General features: G+C 52.0%; 1 non-coding gene across 1 annotated transcript; it reads right to left on the bottom strand.

Moving 5' to 3' along the window:
- Positions 1-892: 892 nt before the first annotated feature.
- Positions 893-996, bottom strand: LOC115064784. The gene has a single exon (XR_003844601.1). It is a non-coding gene; the product is annotated as a U6 spliceosomal RNA (small nuclear RNA).
- Between the last annotated feature and the right edge of the window lie 9155 nt (positions 997-10151).

The raw sequence follows: 10151 nt of genomic DNA, 5'->3' as shown, positions 1-10151 counted from the left end.
GGATTTCTGAGTTTGAGGCCAGCCTGGTCTACAGAGTGAGTTCCAGGACAGCCAGGGCTATACAGAGAAACCCTGTCTCGAAAAACCAACCAAACAAACAAATAAAAAGGACTATTTATCTTATGTATATGAGTACACTATTGCTCTGTTCAGACACCAGAAGAGGGCATCAGATCCCATTACAGATGGTTGTGAGTCACCATGTAGTTGCTGGGAATTGAACTCAGGACCTCTGGAAGAGCAGTCAGTGCTCTTAACCGCTGAGCCATGTCTCTAGATCCCTAAAAATAATTTGCATTACAGTTGTATTTATTGTTTGGAGAGACACATACCAGAACCAATGTTGCAGTCAGCCCTGTCTGGTCAACAGTTGGGCCCTAGGTTGGAATTCAGGTCACCAGGCTTGGTGGCATCAGCCATTGGCCCCTACTCTCTATGTGGACAGAGGACTTTACTAAACGGTCCATATTGACCTTGAACTTCCTCTGTAGCCCAGGATAGACTTGAAGTGAAATTCTCTTGCCTTGGCTTCAGGAGTAGGGGGTGATATCAGGTGGATAAACCCATGCTTGACTCTGGATTTCGATTTATCTAGATCTTTGATTGACTGATTGATTGAGGCAGGGCCTCACTATGTAGCCCTGGCTGTCCTGGAGCTCACTCTGTAGACTAAGGTAGATTCAGACTCACAGAGATTGGCCTGCCTCTTCTTCCTGAGTGCTGGGATTGAGTGTGGGTACCGTCGAGCTCGGCCTAGCTTTTGATGGTCTCTATTACGCTTTGTTGTATTATTTCAGTTCTGGGGATGGAACCAGACCCTCTTGGCCTGCTAGGAGTTCGGTCTGCTTTACATACTGAGATCCTAGCCCCAAACTGCATTTCTGTTGTTTTTTTAAGTATGGAACGCCTCACGAATTAACATGTCATCCCTGCTCAGCGGCCACCCTAATCTCTGTAACGTTCCTGTCTTAGTATACGTGCTGCCGACACTAGCACACATTTCTGTTTTATTTTGCATTCTAGGAGAGTCCTCTACCACAAACACAGCAGTTAGTGGGTTGTTTTGTTTTTCTGTTTTAAGAAAGGCTTTCCCTCTATAGTCCAGACTGGCTTGGAACACTTGATCCTCCTGCCTCAGCAACAGAGGTCTGGGATCAACAGTGACCGACAGTATGGCTCAGTGGGTAGAGAGGCTTTACAACAAGCTGGCAACCTGAGTTCGATTCCCAGAAGCCACATAGCGGAAGGAGAGATCTAATTGCCATAAATTGTTCTCTGGTCTACGCGTACACGACATATAGCACATACACAAACAAATATAATTCACAAAACGATCACCGTGCAATTTAACTTAAATAATTTAAATTTAAATAATTGTCTCTGTTCACTAGTGCTGCTGGATGAGGGGCCTAGTGTGGCACAGATGCCCTGAGAACCAGGCACTGACTTTGTCCCCGCCCCCGTGCACTCTGACCTCATCCTGACGGGGGGGGGGGGGTGTCACATCTGCGAAGAAGATCTGAACCCCAGGGAAATGACGATAGAGTCTGAAGCCTTTAAGCACCGAGGGTTTCACTCAAGTGGCCTCCAGGGATCCTCCCCGTCCTCCTCCCTCTCCCGCCTCCGGGGTATCTGGTCACTGCAGCACTGTCCCGCTCTCGGTTTTCCGGGTTTGCCATCCCGACCTGCTCTGGCAACTCCCGCCTCCGCCCTGCATCCCTGAGATAAGAAACGGGTCAATATAGCTCCTCTGCCGCCATCCCCGCCGCGCGTCCCGGGAAGGTCAGGGGACAGCGGCATCGACCCACGCCCGGAGCCAGGCCCCGAGCCGCGCTGACCGGCTGACCGCGCCCGGAGCGCCGGCCAATGGGAGCCCGCACACAGCGGTTGCCTAGCAACCCGTGGGCAGAGGGGCGGGGCCGGCGGGGCTGCGGGGCGCGGTCGATGCGGAGCATGCGCAACGAGGTGCACAGGCGCTTGGCGCCCGCGGGCCATCGATCGCCTGTGCGGCCCCAAGATAACGACCCGTTGAGGGAGCCTCTCCCTCCGCAGCCCCCGGGGGCGTGGGTTCGAATCCCGCCGCCCCAGCTGGGAGCACGCTCGCGGACCGGGGGGTGGGGTGGTGGCGTCCTTTTCAGAGGAAGATCTAGCTGACAGGGACCGGAGAGGTCTGGAGAGCGAGGACAGCGGGGTGGCTTCTCACCTCCGGAGCCTTCTCCTGCTCTTCTTCCTCCCAACCTTTCTATCCATCCTTTCCCCCCTTTCTGGATTCCTCCCACTTGGGCTGGATGTGTTTGTTGTAAGTCAGGAAGATTTCCTCGGGTTGCCGGATGAACCTTAGCCCATGTTTTCTACACGGTCTTGAGAGGTTGGAGAGGGAGCCCCACAGGCCTCTCTGACCCCACAGCGGCACTCCTACTTCCAGACCACTCTGTAGCCATGAGCTGCTAAATGGCCCTTGCTAAGCCCCCTCAAACCAAGCAGAGTTTGGGGGTTAGAAATGAGAAGCAAAGGTGCTGGTGGGACTGACAGGTGGCTTCCAGACCTTGGAATGTGGGTATTGGGGTATTTCGAAGTGTGGGCATGGAGGCCTCAGAGGGCAGGCTTGGGAGGCTTCAGAGTGTGGGCACTGGAGAGTGTTCCTCTTGCTTCTGCTGCTTCAAATGGTTGCTAGCCTTCCTTGGCTGGTAGCCTCCACAGCTGCTGGTTCAGTCCTACAGGGGCCTCCAGGTCCCTGCAGGGCCTCTTTTCCTAAGGACACATGTCATCACTGTACTAATAATTCCATCCAGAAACTCTGATTGCATTCTGATCAGGTCACATTTACGAAGACCACGTGGACCCCAGGAAGCCCTTAAACACAACAGTTGTGCATTTTACACAAGCAGCCCCCCCATGGGACCCTTGTGGTCACTTGCTCTGAGTCTACTCCAGGAGCCTAGGGCCATCTTCCTATTACAGCTCCTCTCTGTGCCCTGCACCTGTCAAAAGTTCCATGCAGGGAGAGACACTGTCAGTCCCTGGCCTGTGCGGCAGGGACCGGCCTGTGCAGCGGGGACTGGCCTGTGCAGCGGGGTCTGGCCTGTGCAGCGGGGACTGACTATCTCCTGCCAGAATCCTCAGCCACCCATAACACCCCGTCCTGACGACCATCATCCGTGCTGTCTCTGATCCCAAGCTCACAAATCCACTCCTTGTTTTGGGTTGCCTGTTCTGAGTATTTCCTGTCATGGAGTCAACACTGTGCCTTTTGTGTTTGGATCTCTCAGGGAGCAAATGTCCCCAAGGCCGCTCTGCTCCAAGCCTTGAGGTCTTGTTCGTGGCTGAATAGTGCTCCAATGTATAGATGGATGACTTTTTAAAATCTTTTTGAGAAAGATTTATTTATTTATGTATGTGAGTGCTCTATTTGCACTGTGGGCTGGGCCCTCTCCCACTGATTACTAATTGAGAAAATGCCCCACAGCTGGATCTCATGAAGGCATTTCCTCAACTGGGGCTCCTTCTTCTCTGATGACTCTAATTTGTGTCAAATTGACACAAAACCAGCCAGTACAGTATGGAAGAATGACCTTGAAGTTCTCATCCTCCTGCCTCTGCCTCTGGAAAGCTGGGACTAAAAAGTAGGAACCGCCGGGCAGTGGTGGCACACTCCTTTAATCCCAGCACTTGGGAGGCAGAGGCAGGTGGATTTATGAGTTCGAGGCCAGCCTGGTCTACAAAGTGAGTTCCAGGACAGCCAGGGATACACAGAGAAACCCTGTCTCGAAACAAACAAACAAACAAACAAACAAACAAACAAAAAAGCAGGAACCACTGTTTCAGGCTTTAAAGACCTCCTTTGACAATGTCTGAGTTAAGAGGGCTCAAAGTCCTGCCTCCTCTCCCTCCAGGTCCCCCCACTATGTGCCACACACCGTGGGGTTTTCTTGATTGGTTCCAAATCCAAAGAAATCCATTTTCCTCACACAGGAGTGAGTGCAGCCACCAGATCTTAGCTGAGGAGAGGAAGGTGGGTGCAGGGAGGCTCTGGGCTCCATTGGGGGGCAGAGGGAGGGGGTACTGATGGGCTAGCTCTGGGAACTGCTGTGGGTTGGGTCTGGGCTCAGAGGCAAGGGAAGCGGGGGGGGGGGGGGGGGACGATGCTCTTCCAGCTATGCCAACTCCATAAGAGAGAGCATGTGCACACGAAGAGAGACACAGAGAGAGACAGAGACAGGGAGAAAGAGAGAAAGAGAGAGAACCATGTAGCCTGAAAGCTAGGGAGATCTGCTTTCAAGAAAAAGACTAGGTGTGGTGGCACAGGCCTTTAGAGGCAAGAGGATCTCTGTGAGTTCAAGGCCAGCCTGGTCTACACAATGAGTTTCAGGACAGCCAGGGCTACATAGAGAAATCCAGTCTCAAAAAGACAAAACAAGTGGAAGATGAGAGGACTTAGAAATGAGATGTGGTTGGGCAAGCAGGAGGACGGCTGTCCTGACAAGGCTGGCTGTCAGCAGTAAGCTTAGAGAGGAGCAAGGCAGGTTGGGTGCATGTGGCTAGACTTTCAGCAGGACAGGTCACAGAGCTGAACTATGAGCATCTGGATGTAAACGGGAAAGCTAAAGACCTCTGTGCTCACTCAACACCTGAGGCATAGAAAGGTTAAGAAACCAATTCAAGGTCACCCAGGAGACCAGCCCCCTCATGCAGAGGTCAGAGGTCAGTGCCACACTGCCTCTTAATTTTTGGTTTGTTTTGAGCCAGGGTCCAACTATATAGCCCAGGCTGGCTCCAAATTCCTCAAGATCAGCCTGCCTCTGCCTCCCAGGCTTCCCCACCACCTCTGGGCGCCCTCACTGAATCCTGAGTTCACTGGTTTGCCTAGATGCTATTTTAGCAAACCCTGGGGATCCTCCTTTACCAGCGCTGGGCTTCACACCTGCCCCGCCCCGCCCTGCTGTTTATGTGGGCCTTGGAGCTCAGAATGCAGGCTTCTGTGGCAAGCACGGGAGTCGGACCCCAGCCCCACCTTTTCTCATTTCTATTCTGAGTCACCCAGAAGAGCTGGGGACTAAAAGTGGTTGTTTGCTTATTCACAGACGGGCCCTCCTGAATCTTAGGCTGGCCTTCTCCAACTCCTCAGGTAGCTGAGGATGACCTTGATCCTCCTGCCATTACCGCCCCAGATATCATCAGGCCGGGTTTATGTGGCGCTGGGGATGGATGTACCTAGAGCTTTGTGTAACTCTAGGCCACTAAGGCCGGGTCTGGGGAAGCTGCAGGGACCCCGGCTCCCACTAGCCTAGGAGTCAGACCCTGGTGTTACTGCCTGGAACGCTGTGTGGGCCTGGGACTACTCCCGGGGGGCCGCGCTCCCCCTCCTTCCCCTCCCTGTCCCGGGCTGAGGGGACGGAGGGGAGGATCTGCTCTGACCGCCTCCCCCAGCCCACTGCAGCGGCGCACCGATCAGCAGCGCTGATCGATCGATGGCGTATTGAGCACTTTTCAAGCTCGGGTGAGTTTTGCGGATTCAGTGTAAACCGCAGGTTGGGCCCCCGCTCTCATCGACCTGGGCGCGGGAGCCCCCTCCTTGCCGCGCTGACAGCTCCGCACCCCGTGCAGGGCGCCCCAATCCTCCCGGGACCCCGCAGAGAGGATAGGTTGCCTGGAGATGGAGGGGCTGCTCAGGAGGACAGAACAGTGTGCACAGCCTGCAGGGACCGTGGGAGCCCTGGAGGGTGGAAGGCAGAGGGGAGGGAGTCGCAGAGACTGGGGCCGTGGCCACCTTCCTCAGTGACCGACCAACCCGACCATCCAACCAGACCATCGTTTCCTGTCTAACCAGGCACCACCTTCCTTAACCTTGTGACTCAGCCTGTGTGATGCTGGCGACCTCACTCCCCTCTCAGGTCTCCCCAGAACCACCTGTTTGGCCACAGCACCTGTGACTCATAAGACATGCTTGGAAAGAGGGCTGGAAAGGAAAGGATACACAAGCCACTGGAGCAAGAGTCCCCCATGTATTCATACAGCCGTGCTGCCCACACCTCTAGAAACTTCCTTCAAACTCTACCTCAGGTTCCCTGTCCCATTACCCATGCACCCACTATTAACCCATCCATCCACCCACCCACCCATCCACCCACCCACCCATCCATCCATCCACCCACCCATCCATCCACCCACCTGTCTACCCATCCATCCATCATCCATCCATGTATCCATTCATCCATGTATCCATCCATCCATCCATGTATCCATCCATGTATCCATTCATCCATGTATCCATCCATCCACCTATCCATCCATCCACCCACCTGTCTATCCATCCATGTATCCATCCATCCATGTATCCATCCACTCATCCATCCATAGGTGAGTGGGTGGGTGGGTGGGTGGGTGGGTAGATGGATGGAATGTGAGTGGAGAGATTGGTGAGCAGGTGGATGGAGATGGCTGGGTAGATGGTGTAATGCTTATGGATGGTGGAAGGATGGATGGGTGGGTGAGCAGAGGGTTAGATGGGTGGACAGTGGTAAGTGACAGTGTTTTCTCACATTCCTGATATCTTCACTTCACACTGGGGGCAGCATCTTAAGCAGATGTGGCCCACGCTGGGAGCTCTGTAGTGAGGAGCAGGTGGTGCTGAGCCCCGCAGAGCTTATATTCTGGGTAAGATGGAAGGAAGAACCAGAAGTAAAAAAAACAAGTTACTGGGACAGATGAGGCTGAGTATCCCCTCCCAGCCTCTTCCTGATCTCAGGGTGCAGACTATGGATACCACAGTCCCAGCCATGGGGAAGCAGGCAGTGGGGCAGAGAGACCACCACGGCCCGGCACAGGCAGGAGCAGCAGCTCCGAGGTCCCCCTTCATAATTAATAAATGAAGACGCTTGTTCATCGATGGAGCTGTGAAGAGAATATTGATTTTAACCCAGCGCTGGGCGTGTGTGTGTGTGTGTGTGTGTGTGTGTGTGTGTGTTAGCTTTTTACACCTCATTTGGAACTAGGCTTCCCGGGGGAGTCTTAAGACCAAAAGATACTTGCAAGTCTTCAGCAGGGTGGGGAGTGGGGGCTATGATAAAGGGGGAGGATGGGGGAAGTGAGAGGTAAAAGACCCACGGAAGCCTCACTCATCCTGGAGGTCGCTGGTGCTGAAGCTGAGGCTCCCAGAGCATATTTGAATATCTGATTGAGGATCAATTATTGGCTTTGTGGGGAAAGTTCACTGGGCAGTTTCCACCAGGCCATGGGGGGAGCTTAGGGGGTGGGAAATAAGTACTGTTGTTGGTTGGTTTGTTTTTTTATTCTACCAACAGCACATAGGTAAGGGTGCACACTGGTGAGATGAACCTGACTGATGAGCACAAGCCTACAAAATGTACCAGACTGCCTGACTCTGAGGGTGTCTGGACACATCTTGTAGTTGAGGGCATCCAGCTGCTGATCAGATTGTGTGGGGCTTGGGAGAAGTTCCCAAGAGCAGCTGGGGATGAAATTGCCCTCAGCTACAAAACCATGCCCAGCTGCCCCGCTGCCCGGCTGCTGCTCTGATGGAAAATAACCCATCTTCTGGGGAAGGAAGACTCAGAAGAAGGAAACATTGTAGTGCAAAGCCATGACTGTTGACATTGTTTCACAAAGAAGGGAACTCCCCAGCTGGGTGAGGCAGCCACATCTGGAATCCAGACCTGGGCGGTAGAGTCAGGAGGATCAGGAGTTCAAAGCCTGAACGATGTCACAAGCCCAAGACTACCTTGGGCTGCACAAGACCCTGAATAAAAAAAGGTAGGGCTGGATGTGACTCTGAGGTTTGGAACTGCTGTTGAGGAGGGGTCGGGATTCCATTCTCAGTGTCATCATCAAGCACTTCCCACCAGCTGTACACATCACATACACTCACACAGGCACAGACACACAAAAGAACACAATTTTATTTTACTTTTAAAGAAAATGATACCATGAAATTAGCAAGCTCTCTTTCCCCCTCATTATCCCCTACCCTTCTCTTCTATTCTTGTTGGTTTGTTTTCAAGACAGGGTCTCTCTACACAGCATAGTAGCCCCAGCTGTCCTGGAACTCACTCTGTACACCAGACTGGGCTCAGACGCACAGAGGTCTGCCTGCCTCTGCCTCTGAAGTGGGATTGAAAGGTTCACACCATGCTGGGTTCTCACATGGCTTGCGTGTGCGCATGTGTGTGCATGTGTGTGTGTTCCTGTGCACTCCTGTGGGGTGGGGGTGGGGCAGAGACTGAAGCAGGATGTAGTCCTTCCTCAGACAGATCAGACCCAGACCCTTCCTTTCTTAGCCTCCCCAGAGCTGAGGCTACAGTGAACGCTTGTACATCTGGCTCTTTAGTATGTGCTGGCGATTTGAACTAGGCTCCTCATCTTTTAAAAATATTATATATTATCTTTACGTATATGGATGTCTGCATGTGTGTCTGTGTACCACATGTGTGCCCTGGTGCTCACACAGGCCAGGTGAGGGTATCAGATCTCTTGGAGCTGGAGTCAGTTGGTTGTGAGCCACTGTGTGGGGGCTGGGAACCAAGCCGGGGTCCTCTACAAGAGCAGCTGGCGCTCTAACCACTGACCCAGCACACACACCATTAACCCAAACGCTACCTTAGGACCTGGGACATAGCTCTGGGGTAGAGCCCTTTTGCCTGCAATACCCTAGTGAGGTGCTGAGGCAGGAGGATCAGGAGTTCAAGGTCATCCTCAGTAGCAGATGTAGCAGAGCTACGTGAGGCTCTGTCTCAAAAAACAAGCCAAACAATGGTTTTCTAGCTTGCCGATGGACATGATGGACATTGCAGACCCGCCAACTGTGTGTGTCTGGGGTAGGGCGGGGCAGCAAAGACATGGAGAATTCCTGTCCTTATATTTATCTTAGCAAATGTCTTTCCACCAGAAATAAGAAATCCCATTGTCTGATCAGGTAATCCATGCTTTGGTTAACTTTCTGATCAACAACATTGTAATCTATAGTTATTTAAATTTTAATTTAGGGCTGGAGGGAAGGCTACATGGTTAAAGAAAACCCAAGTTTGGTCTCCTATACCCAAATATGGTGACTCTAAATATCCAGGGATCAGACATCCTCTTTGGGCTTTCACAGGCTCCTGCATAAACACACACAGAGATGTAAAGATTAAATCAGACCAATGGTGGTGCATGCCTTTAATCCCATCACCCCTGAGGGGAGGCAGAGGCAGGTGAATCTCTGGGTTTGCGTCCAGCCTGGTCTACAGAGCAGGTTCCAGGATAGCCAGTGTTACATACAGATGCCCTGTCTTAAAAACAAAACAAAAAAGTTAGTGTCCTACAGTATATATGTTTCATCTATCTATGTAATCATTTCTATACCAGGTGCACATGGAAGTCAGGGGCCATCTTGCTGGCTCCTTTAGGCATGGCGAGCCTAGGACTTGGCAGTTTTCCTGCCTGCCTTCCCTCAGGTGTCTGGCCCATAGTATATGCCTGGCACACATGAATTTTAAAATAATTGTACTGTCCTCAATCTATAGGGGAAAAAAAAGAACAAGACTACATTTGATTTCAGCCACAAGAGGCAAAACATAGGGGAACATTGAGCTGGGGTTTTGACTGACATTGAAATAACAATGTATGGATTTGTAGAGAGGAAATTGACATTTTTACATCTATTAGATCCTTCATCTTGCTCTGGGAACATCCTAGCCCCTTCGTGTTCTTCTCTGGCTTCTCAGAAGTTTTTCCCCACTGTCCCAGAAAAATTGACTGCTAATCAGCAAACTGTAGTTAAAGTGTTTTCTTCTATTTTTAAATTTTAGTCATTTTAAACTCCTTTTCTGTGTGTGTGTGTGTGTATGTGTGTGTGTGTGTGTGTGTGTGTACCCACAGAGGCCAAAAGGGGGCAACAGATGCTGCAGAACTGAAGTTACAGATGTTTGTGAGCTGCCATGTGGGTGCTGGGAATTGAACCTGGGTCCTCTGTATGAGCAGTCAGTGCTCTCACCACTGAGCTATTGCTCCAGCCCCTTGTTTTTTGAAGTAGGGTCTCTCTATGCCCCCTGCATCTGTCTTACAAATGCTGGGACTGCACCACACCCGGCCATTGCAGTTGGCTTGAATGAAGGGAGGGAGCTCTTCCTGAGACTCTCCATGAAGCCAGGCACCCT

The sequence above is a fragment of the Mus pahari genome, chromosome 9 (assembly GCF_900095145.1).
Source record: "Mus pahari chromosome 9, PAHARI_EIJ_v1.1, whole genome shotgun sequence".
NCBI classification, from domain to species: Eukaryota; Metazoa; Chordata; class Mammalia; order Rodentia; family Muridae; genus Mus; species Mus pahari.
The sequence above is the reverse complement of the archived record's forward strand: the minus strand, read 5'-3'. Positions and strand labels throughout refer to the sequence as shown.